This window comes from Pogoniulus pusillus, chromosome 2, assembly GCF_015220805.1.
Source record: "Pogoniulus pusillus isolate bPogPus1 chromosome 2, bPogPus1.pri, whole genome shotgun sequence".
NCBI classification, from domain to species: domain Eukaryota; kingdom Metazoa; phylum Chordata; class Aves; order Piciformes; family Lybiidae; genus Pogoniulus; species Pogoniulus pusillus.
The window spans coordinates 28,899,689-28,911,873 of record NC_087265.1 but is presented as its reverse complement, the minus strand read 5'-3'; the positions used below and the strand labels follow the sequence as shown (position 1 = coordinate 28,911,873).

Here is a 12,185-nt window from a genome sequence, read left to right as displayed (position 1 = left end):
AACAGCTCTGAGCAGAGATGCTCTGCAGGGTGGGAAACTCAGGTTACTGAACTGAAGACAGAGAGGTGAAGTCTTATGGGATCTTTTCTGTCAGCCTGAGGAAAGAAGTACAGAAAAGAAATATCTGAAAGCTGCTGTGAGTCCTTGGGCACACAGGGTGAGCATAAATGTCCATGCTGGCTGGTAGGTTTGGAGTTGAGTGAGTGGACATGCATGTTCTGCTCTGGGAGAAATGCTCCTCTTTCTTTCACAGTGCTTCTCCCACGTTGAAACTTTTCTGGTGCATATCATCCAAGACAGGAAAAAAACAAACCAACAAACCTGGAGAGCAGCCCTTGTTGTTTTCTTGTCATCCTTCCCCCCATGAGGGGTCAGAGCTTCAGGCAGGATTGCACGTGTGGGTGACACGGGGCTCTCCTTGCCTCTAAATTATTCTCTAGAGCTGTGTCCTTATGAAACATTTGACCCTTTTCAGGAGTTTCACAACAAACAAAGGAGAATGGCATGTTTATTTCCAGAGTAAGTAAATTTGATATTCAGATGGAGTCCAAACTATCCTCATTTTTCAGACGATGATACAGTGATAAAACCTGAGGACACTGGTAGAAATAAAGCAAAGCCGCATGAAACTCTTCTGAACATCTTCTTCTTCTGAGACTTGCTAATGAGCATCTTAGTCACCATGACATTACTTTGCCAGTAAAAAAGTAGGATAAGGTCATTCTGCATCCTTCCCAGCTGTGCCTGATGAGAAGGGCAGAAGCTTGTGCTCTGCTCCTGGACTGTGCATCAGACACTTTCTGAAGCTAGTGGACCAGTAGAATCGTAGAATCATAGAATCATAGAATCAACCAGGTTGGAAGAGACCTCTAAAATCATCCAGTCCAACCTAGCACCCAGCCCTAGCCAGTCAACTAGACCATGGCACTAAGTGCCTCATCCAGGCTTTTCTTGAACACCTCCAGGGACAGTGACTCCACCACCTCCCTGGGCAGCCCATTCCAATGCCAATCACTCTCTCTGGCAAGAACTTCCTCCTAACATCCAACCTATACTTTCCCCACCACAACTTGAGACTGTGTCCCCTTGTTCTGTTGCTGGTTGCCTGGGAGAAGAGGCCACCCCCCACCTGGCTACAATGCCCCTTCAGGTAGTTGTAGACAGTAATAAGATCACCCCTGAGCCTCCTCTTCTCCAGGCTAAACAGGCCCAGCTCCCTCAACCTCTCCTCATAGGATTTGTGCTCCAGGAAGGAGTCATTGAAGAGAGCAGGTATCAAGAGGATGAGGCCACACTTTTGGTGGTGGTGCCTACTGACAGGACAAGGAGTCCTGGACACAAACTGGAACACAAGCTGCACTTAGACATAAGGATAAAATTTGTTGCTGCTAGGGTTCTTGAGCACTAGAGCTGCCCAGAGAGGTCATAGAGTCTCCTCCGGAGAAAATCCAAGCTCATCTGTATATGATCCTTGAGCAATCTGCTGTGGGTGACCCTGCTTTTTCAGAAGGGGAGGGCTGGATGAAATGATCTCCAGAGGCCACTTGCGAGCCCCACCATGAGGGGATTCTGTGATTCAGTGATTCAGTTTACAAAGGATGGGTTTTGTGACTTGGGAAGTTTGTCACTACTTCTCATAATAGAGTCCTTAAACTGCAGCTTCTTTTCTTTCAAAGGCAGCAGTGGAAGAGCAGGTCCCTAGAATCTTTGTGGGACAGTGTTGTGGAGGCAGGGAATTAATGTGGCTGAGTCAGGAATTTATATAGAGTTATTTTATTTTCCTGAAATCCTGCCCCCAAAACTGTATACAGAAATTAATTTAGTTTTAATGAGCAGATTCAGTTTTGATTGAGAAGATCTACAAGGATCTCATAGGTAAGCTGACTATTTTTGAAGTCAGAAGTTGGAAAAGGCCGAGCTATTAAATGAAAGCATTCCGCACTGATAATAAAGCTGAGCCAAAGTTACTCACAGGTGAGCCAGGCTGGCTGAAAAGAAGGGCAGTACAGGTGCTTGTCCCCTCACTCTCTTTCAGAGGCCGTGGGAGGGTCGTTAAAGCCTATCGAGCCTGCATAAAGGGTGCCAATGGTGGGAAGCCTCCTTGGGAGCAGAGCGCCAGGGGCTCCTTCTGCAGAATCTATCCGGGTGGGGGAGAACTCTCAGGCAGGCAGGAATGCTTAGGTGGGAACCAACTCTACGGCGGGAACCCCAAGGCAGGAAGTTCCCCAATACTTATACCCTCCCTACACAAAGAGCAGAGTTACCACTGCCTGGGCGTGAAGGGCACAGCCAATCCCAGCCCGATTCCAGTGCGGGCACTGCACGGGCACCCCTCGTGCCGGCAGCGCCCCTTGCTCCCCACTTCATGCCTGCAGGGTGGTGGGGGGGGTGGGGAACAGGACTTTTCTCGCCTTTCCTCTCCCATTCAAGCCAGAGAGGGAGAGGAATTTAGGGGTATACAGGACTCCAGGACAGAGAGGTATTGCTGCTGTGCATGGGGCAGAGTGCCCCCACATTGCTCTCTTCACAGGAGCCTTCGGTGACGAACATAGGTCAGAAAAACCCCCATTTGCTGCAGTCATGCTGGATGCAATCATACCAGAAGTACAAACTGCAGGCAGCTGGGGAGATTCTTCACTGAACCTGGCAGTCGCATCGGGAACCAGCTGTTGGCTGAAGGCAGATCATTTTAAGGTATTTTAAAGAAAGCTAGAGGATTATTCTACATTTCTATAGTACAAACCAAGATAATTCCCTGAGCAGTCTCACCCAGAAAACTGCACTGGTTCTTGACACAGTGCTACCAGATGTGACACAGCTTTCGTCTGTGCTGCCTCGTGCTAGAGATTAAAGGAAGTGTAATGGATTCTGAGTGTCAGGGTTGTAATGAGTACACAGGATGTGAAAGAAACAAATCTATAGACTATGTTTGGACTAGTAAAGCCTACCTGCTTTATGTCTGTCTATAAAGGTGCTCTGGTCCAGCGGGCCAGTATACTGACTGAGTGTGCTGAGCAAATCCCTCTAAGCCTCTCCTTGACAGACACAGTTGTGTTTATCTACTTCAAAGGTAGGTCTTTGAGGTCTTTGTATGGAACTCCTTGTTGTAGAAAGCAAATATATGATTATGCAATTCAAGCATGAAACCTAACTTCCAGTTCCCTGGGTGTTACTAGCTAAGAGAACTTTACTTGATGAATGAGATTGAGGTGGACACAACAGAGGACACAAACTACCAGCTTTGTGGTTTGAGGAGGAATTAAGCCAGTAAAGTGCCAGCTAGTTTAAGGTGGAAGCTGGAGCTACCTTCCACCTTTCAGGTAAGCTGGCCTGTATAGCATTGTGTGTTTCTAGTAACAGCTCTTCATAGCTTTGGCAAATGTAAACAGGGCATCCCTAGTTTTATATGAAATGTACACCACAGGCTTGGGCTCAATAATGAGAAACCCATGACTTGATGAATATCATGGTGGAATAAGTATCAGTGAAACCATATGCTGCTGATAGCTGTTTACACACTGGATGTGCAGTCAACAATCTGGTTCTGCATAAGAGACATGAACAGAGCTGCACCTCTTCTCTTATACTGTCATGCCAAGAGCTGGGGTTGGATTGGATGAGTGCTCTAGGATGAATATTGTTTAAAATATCAATAATAAAAGTCAGTAGCAACTGCAGATGTCAGAGACTAAATGGTGATGCAAAATAAAATTTGGCTTTCCAGTTAGGGACTCTGTCCACGTCTTTCTTTGGGTAGCACCACTGCGTGTGTTCTTGTATGGTCTGCTCAAATGTGATTCAGTCAGGAGTGCTGTTGTATGTGTTGCCAGATGCAACTGCAGAGCCCCATCAGGGAGCACCACTGAGCTTGAGCATCCAGGCCCTCCAGGCAGTTTCTGAAGATGCATGCAGTGGCAGTGTCTCCTCTCATTGAGGCATAGGTCTTCAAGTTGCATTGCAGATGTTAAGAAAGAATGTAGGCAAGTGGCATCTGAAGTAGATATACGTGAATGAAGATCAGCTGATGGATAAAACTGCATGCGGGTCAGCACAGATCATGTGGTCATTTCTCCTGCAGACCTGTAACATTCAGGCTGTTTCTGTCCATGTTAGGGCCATCTTTACTTACATCTGAATACCCCAAGTTTGCAATTAGCTTTTGTTAGTTGAAAATAAAATGATAAACAATACAGATTTTAGCAGACTTCCAATGCTTTGTTCTTTATCTTCTGTCCCAGGACTGCAATTCCATTTTGGCACAGGCAAGAGCTGTCAAACTGCAACTAAAAAAACAACAGGTATGTGAACTTGCAGCATCTCCAGTGCTCCATGTCCCCTCTTCCCCCAAGCTTTATTCCTTTCTAAGATAGTTTTAAACCTCAGTTATTAGTTTCATGCTAAAATGTTTTGGATATGGCTAATCATTATGGCTATTCTGCTGTTCTTATACTAGTTGACTCCCCATGTGTTAGGAGCAGTTACAGGCAGCACACTACTTTCTTGCCCCTTTCTCAGGCAGGTAGTCATCTCAAGTTCATTTTAGGAGCACTCTGCCACTTGTTGATTCAGAACACTATGATGCTGCTTTACAGACCTCTTCATTGCTTTTAATAAATAGCATTTATTGTGGTAGCATTTATTAGAGCAGCTGAGAAGGTTTTCTTTGTCCTCCAGCCTTGCCAGGCTGCAGGCAGATGGGTGGGAGATGACTCCCTTTATTCCCAGAAGTTGGTGGACAACTTCTGCAAGACACCATCCTGGTTTCCAGCAAAAGGCTCAATCTTCAAAGCTTTTTCATGAAGTCTCTCAAGCTGACAGCACTGCAATATAAAAGATTTTGAAACTCACTCCAGGTTATTTGCCCTCCCAGGTGGTAGGCAGTGATTTGTATGCATATGCAGAAGGTCAGTGCTCTGTAGATTTAATAAAATCCTCTTATTTCACTCAGTCCCCAGTGAAATGAATCAGCTTTTTAACTTGTCAGCTTGAGGTGAGATGACCTACATTTAAAGGGGACTAAGTACTGCAAAACTGACTCCAGCTAGGATCATTCCTCAGAAGGGTTAAGGAACTGTTTGTTTTAAAGATGTGTTCTTGGTATGTAGTAATCTTATTGCTAGAAAAGTTGCTTATTTTGGTAGGCTTTCTCAGAGAGGTCTAATGTGTGTACATGACTCAGACATAATATCTTCAAAATTCCCTTTCAAAATAGCTTCATGTTTTGGAAGAATAATTTAGGAACTAGGGGAGAGTGTAATAAAAGTAAACTATGGTAAAGTGTCATAAAAGTAGTCTTCATTTGCATGTGCTAATTAATTTTTACTTTATCCCATCAACATTTGGGAGTAGTGCCCTTATTAGCAGGAATGAATTTGCTTATAGTCAGAAACTAAACACTGAGCAAACTCAGTGAAGGTCACCCTTTTTCCTTTCAATTATCAAGGTTAATTATAAAATTAATTAGGTCAATTTGTAACTTTGATTAGGAGAATTTACCTTCTTTTGGCTTTGGCACAGTAAGAGATTTTACAGTGAGACATTTTGCCTTCTGTACTATGCTCAGTAGTTTTGTGACTTCCTTCTTGAAAACATTTCCAGGTTGGTTCTGCTCGGATGATGCCAGACTATTGAACTCAAAGTCGAGACTTGCATTTGGTTTATCTACTCATTATCCTGTTTCTGGTCTAATTCAATAATGAAATCTGGTTTTAGAAAATAATTTAGCAGTTTAACAGGAAAGAGATTAAAAATTAATTGGGTTGTGTTCTTTTCATGTCCTGTCAGTTACAGTTACAGCCAGAACCTAGACAGCAGCCATTGGTAGAATATTCCCTTTATTTCTGCTTACCTTCAAGAGCCTCTTCCCCCCCCCCTCCCAATAATTAATCCTAAATCCTGGTCTTTGCCTTTTATAAATAAAATGAGGAATAGCTAAGGACATTTATTTTGCTCAGATTTCCAGCTGCTGTCTGGCACAGATAAAAAGTGTTGCTGTGGCTTGATCCCAACTGATGTTAAGGCCATAGCATTTTAGACATGTGCAGGCTCAGCACAGGCATTCTCCTCAAGAACTTGTGGTCTACATCAACAGGGGTTAATTGGCAAATAGAAAAGGGTCAGGCCAACAAATAATTACCCTATTTACTGGGGGATAAGAGGAATTTTAATTGATTTGCCCTCCGTGACAAATCTGCTCCTGGATCAAGAATTTAATTCTTGGCTGAAATTCACTGCCTTAATGAGAAGGACATCTTATTTCAGCTGTAATGTGACCCCTTCCTGATTAAACTGATGGAGGAAGCATTAGCAGTTAACTTCTGCAACCTTCTGCCTCTCAGCAATTAACAGAGGGACTAATTCTGCAAGGTAAGGAAGGCTTTCTGGGTGGCAGCAAACATTTCTTTTGCCTTTCATGGCCAAGAAGTTTGAGGTCTTCGTGATGCTAAAAACCCAGTCATGACATATTGTCTGCTTAAATATGAGAAATGAAAGTGCCAGGTCAACTAGGCCAGGAATAGTACTGGTTTGCATCTAGATCAGAAATTATAATTAAGCAGTTGGACTCCACTTCATTTTTGGAGGGATGCAAAGACATCCTGAATTGAGAGCTTCTGAAGAAATTCCTGGTGGGTCTCCATTTCCTCTGATGATTGCCCTTGATTTGTCTGCTCACACATTGCTTTATTCCATTATTATCCCAAACATACACTTCCTTCTCCATGTTTCCAAAACACTTTCAATAGCCTCTAACAGCTGCACATCAATAGGACAGGTACCAACCTGAACTCCATCTTCTGTGCAGATCCTGTCTTCAGGGCATCACTGGTGCGTTACTGCAGTCACTGTCATCAACCTAATGTGTGCCACTTTGCAGTTCTGTGCCTACAAGTCCCCTCTCAGCTGGACCTTTTATGAGCACGATTATTAGCCCCCTAAATCAGAAGGTAGTTCAGACATGAGAAATGGATTCTGTCCTCCCAGCAGGACTGGGAACTCCTACCCCTCAAACACCTGATTCATCATCGACAAAGCAGTACCTTGGTGAACAGCTTCTCTTGTTTGATCTTTCACGTCCAGTCCAGGAGCTCAATGGCTTTTTTTTTCATTTCAGCCTGACTGACAGCCAGCTAGTATGCTCATCAACCTCAATGAACTCAGAGCTGCTACATAAAGATCCATTTGACAGCAACTATGAACCCTTTTGGTGTGACTAACATCTCTAAAATATTTAATACTTTCCCTTAAGCAGGAGAAGCAATCTGGAAGCAATCTGCTGAACAGAAGAGAGATCCAACTGAATAAAGATAGTTTCCTTATCTTAAGGCTATCAGAGATAGAGACCTCCAGTTATAAATACCACAACTGATAACATTTACACGTGAAAATATGAGGCTTATATACAAAAAAAAAACCAAAACAACCCTAAATTAGGGAAAAAAATAGAACTCAAAATTTGGTTTTCACCTTTTCTCATCAGCTTTTGCCATGTGCAAAGACTTATTTTATTTAAGAGATCATCAAAGACATCTTCCCCACTCAAATTATCATATCTTAGCTAGTCCTGAGCTATTGAAGAGTCTGTTTTTCCTCTGTCTGTGTGCTCCTTCTCATTATTTGCAGCTTTCATGTCATCACTGTGTTTACACTCCTGTGCCTTCCTGTGGTTTCTCAAATGTCATTATCTTCAACCCAGGAAAATCCAATGACTTCCTCTTGTCTACTAGGAACTATATTCACTATTTCCTTTCAGTATTACAAGCAGGAATGTAATGAAATTAAAATATTTTTCACTTAATTTGAGATGAAGAACAAATAAATACCTCCATAAGTGTGCCCTTGCATTTCATTGCCTGTGGCTATGGGGAGCAATGACAGAAGGAGCAAGTTGTTTGATTTTGTGAGCAATCATCAAGGATGTCATGGTCAGTAAAATGCAGAAAGCTAACAGATCCTGGCTGGAAATTTTGGGGGAAGTGTCTCAGGTACATCTTTCTTTATCCTGCAGTGACAGCCTGTATTATCTGTGCTAAAGCTCAAGTAACCTGCAGGTGTCCCTTGAGGAATTCAAGCTGAGGAGGCTACACACTACTTTGATCCTAATTGTTCTGCTGACCTATTTCCTTTTGGAGATTAGGGTCTGCCAGCACACCATGGATTCACAGGACTCTCTCTGTGCAGTACTTGGTGCAGAAAAGCAGCTTACATTTGTCTTTTAACAAGTGAAACTTGTTTAAGCATGTACACTCCTGGCTTGTCAGCTCCCTGCTGCTGTGCCTTAGCTTCTGTGACTCGCTTTGTCCTCAGAGGGGTCCTGAAGGTCACTTGTCTATACACCAAGGAAGTGTTTCAAGTGTTTCTTAGCAGAATGGGAGCCCTTCTGCTAAATCACTGTGGAAACCTTAAAGATATAGACAGAGATGAATAAATAATTTCAGTCATTAATTCATCCTCACACTGAATATTTAGCAAGAGCTTTGAGGCTTGGAAATACTCTTGCCAGGATAGTCACTTCCTGCCATATTCAAAATGCTTCTGAAAGGAGCAAGCAAAGCAATTCTGACAGAGTTCCAAAAGACCAGCAAAGATGAATGTTTGCTGTGATTGAGGGAATTGCACATCCCATTGCCCCTATCTATAGTTGTACGAAGTCACAGAACCATAGAATGCATTGAGTTGGAAAGGACCATTAAAGGTCATTTTGTCCAACCCCCCTGCAGTCAGCAGTGACATCCCCAACTACATCATGTTGCTCAGAGCCCAAACAAACCTAACCTTGAATGTCTTCAGGGATTGAGCCTTCACTATATCCCTGGGCAACCTGTTTCAGGGTTTCATCACACTCGTAGTAAAGAAGTTCCTTCTAATGTCCAGTTTAAATATCCCTTGTTCCAGTTTCAAACTATTGCCCCTTATCCTATCACTGCAAGCCCTTCTAAACAGTCCCTCCTCAGCTTTCTTATAGCATCCATCAAGAACTGGAAGGCTGCTCTAAGGTCTTGATGAAGCCTTCTCTTCTCCATGCTAGACAAACCCATCTCTCTCAGCCTGTCTCCATAGGGCAGGTGTTCCAGCCCTCTGATCATCTTCATGGCTTCTTCTGGGCCCACTTCAGCAGGTTCACTCACAATCACAGTAATATTGCTACTGATCAGATAAGGAGAGAAGGGTTCAGGTAGACCTTATAGTAGTCTTCCAGTACCTGAACAAAGCCAGCACCCTAAATCTGGGGTGGAGGAAATTCTCTGCTATGAGGGTGGTGGAACACTAAAACAAGTTGCCTAGGGAGGGAGTTGAGGCTCCATCACTGGAAATATTCAGTCAGGCTCAACAAAGCTCTGAGCAACTTAATCTAGTGGAAGACATCCCTGCTGACTGTAGTGGGCTTGGACTAGATGACCTTTGGAGGTCCATTCCAACACAAACCATTCTATGATTCTATGCTGACACTCAGATTGACAAGAGAGGCAGAGACTCCAGAATTCCATTCACAGAGGCCCAACCTGGGAGCAGATTGGGGTTTGAGCGAAAGCAAGGCTGAAGCAGGTGGCTTTGTTTAGCCACAGCTGGGCACTGCCATATGCTTCTATGACTGCTTACTCTGCAGATGTGACTGAAATAACATGTGTGGGAGGGTGGTGTGGCCCACAGTGCTTTGGCTGGCTGTGTGGATGACCACAAGAAGTGTATAAAACTCTAAATCATTGCCAGCTTGTATTTTTTTTCTTGCAATTAAGCCCTTGGATTATGGTTTTTGAACTTGCTGTACCCACAAAGAGGTATGTAGGAAAGGAAAGCCGCCAAGAATTACAACTCTACAGCTAGAGTGCATTCTTTTAAGTGCAAGTCAAGATAATTTTGCACGTGGACAGTGCCTTCTTGCTGGAAACTTAATCACCCTCTTCTTGGGTGTTGTGGAAGGGGTTTGTTTGGGGGAGTTTGGGGAATTAAATGCGAGGCCAATTTTATAAAAGGTTTAAATGATTTAATATTATCACAGTATCATCAGGGTTGGAAGAGACCTCACAGATCATCAAGTCCAACCCTTTATCACAGAGCTCAAGGCTAGACCATGGCACCAAGTGCCACGTCCAACCTTGCCTTGAAGTGCTCCATGGACGGCGACTCCACCACCTCCCCGGGCAGCCCATTCCAGTGTCCAATATATACACTAGAAATCCCCTTCCCAAACTTATTTACAACTATCTCACGTAAGTTCTTTATATGTGGTTTACGAATTAGATCACAGAATGATTATGTACAAGAAATCAGAAATTTAGCAACAGTTTGTAAAAGAATTTAGAAAGAGAGTCTGTGGCTTGAAAAATGCCAGAATTTAAGAAGAGAGTCTGTGATTTTGAGAGAGTTCACTGGAAGCTTGAGAGATTATTCGGTCTTTAAATTAAGTTCTTGTCAGTTACTCACTGTCCAAATGTAGTTCAGAAAAGCTCTAAGTATCGTGGATTTGGGTGTGCTGTTGGAGCTTCTGCGGGTCTGGGTCAGGCTGGACGCTGACTCCCGAGGCTCGCAAGGATCGGGCACTGCCTGGAACGGTGCTGTCTTGAGCTGGTTGTTTGCGACGCGAATGCCGCGTGTGTGTGCGTGTGTAATCAGCGAGCAGGGTAACGAGCAAAAGAGGGGTGCAAGTAGAGCAGGGTAAAGAGCGAGGGGCTCAGTTAAGGGTGCAAGGGGGTGCCCAACTAAGGCAAATGCAACATTTTTATAGTGTTTTAGAAGAGATGTGTTCAGCCAACTCAGGCAGGCTTGTGTTAGCTTTACAGATTGGTACAAAGTTATAATCAACTCACACAATTGGATAATTCTTACCAGAAACAACTTATGGGACCACCCAAGGGTCAGCCCCCAGCAGATGTGCGTCGGGTGGTCACCATGGCTGAAAACCCCAAGGTCCCCACTGCAAAACATAGCCATGTTTATGTCTTTTGCTTCTCTGCGGGAGAGATTCTCCCAGGGCCTGTACGTCTGCTGATACAGCAGCTGCCTCAGTGCAAGCAGATAGAAAGCAATGGTTTGACTCTTTCGATGGAAGGCCTCTGAGCCACAATTTTGTGTATAAATGAAAATTTTGCAAGAGGGCAAGAGGGCTCTGCTACCCTCCATGACATTGGGGTTGATAGCTTGAGCAGAACTAGTACCTCCTTTCTTTTATGCTTTTAGCTTGGGATGCTGCAGGCTGGTATGCAAGAACAGCAGAAGTCTCTGCCGTAGCTTGGGTGGTTATCACAATATTTATTGTGCTCCATGTGAACAAGACTGATTTATGTGGGCTGCAAGTGACCCAAAGGAATAGCCTAATAAATTTCCTTTCCCTCAATGAGAATTCTGGATCAATGCAGCAGACAAAAGGAGCTCTACTACCCTCTAAACCTGCATCCATTCTTTAGGCAGCTTGAAGCTCAAGTTTGCTGCAGGATACCAAGGAGCTGGTAGCAGATAGAATCATAGAATCAACCAGGTTGGAAGAGACCTCCAAGATCATCCAGGCCAACCTAGCACCCAGCCCTAGCCAATCAACTAGACCATGGCACTAAGTGCCTCATCCAGGCTTTTCTTGAACACCTCCAGGGACAGTGACTCCACCACCTCCCTGGGCAGCCCATTCCAATGCCAATCACTCTCTCTGGCAAGAACTTCCTCCTAACATCCAACCTATACTTTCCCCACCACAACTTGAGACTGTGTCCCCTTTTTCTATTGCTGGTTGCCTGGGAGAAGAGACCAACTCCCACCTGGCTACAATGCTGCACTAAAACATCAGCCTCAGCATCAATTCACTCAGCTCTTTCCTCTTTTACTGGATTTCACTGCGAAATTAAGAGCTCTGTGCTCTGAAGTAGTGACGAAGGTTTTCTCTGTGCTGTGCATAATCCCTGGACTTCTGAACATGTATTTTAAAGTCAGAAGTTAAAAGGAAACTTTATAGTGTTTTCCCTAAATTATCATGTCTTAAAACTTAGAAGAACTTTTCTCCATGTGAGATACATTGCAAAAACACAGCCATTTGCATGACATTCAGTGTCCTTTTCACTGTCTTCTCTTGGCTGTCTGCCTTTAGCCACTTTTCTTTATGACTACTAGAAGGTTCAGACATTTTATCACTTCACTCCTAGTCTAAAATCTTTTATTTTATTTTGCAGCTCAGAGTAATTGTGCAAAAATGGGTTTCC

At 43.8% G+C, this 12,185-nt stretch overlaps 1 long non-coding RNA gene across 1 annotated transcript; it reads left to right on the top strand.

Moving 5' to 3' along the window:
• Nucleotides 1-2,556: 2,556 nt before the first annotated feature.
• Nucleotides 2,557-5,666, top strand: LOC135187827 (uncharacterized). The gene is made up of 3 exons (XR_010307467.1): nucleotides 2,557-2,694; nucleotides 4,239-4,298; nucleotides 5,599-5,666. It is a non-coding gene; the product is annotated as an uncharacterized LOC135187827 (long non-coding RNA).
• Nucleotides 5,667-12,185: the final 6,519 nt, after the last annotated feature.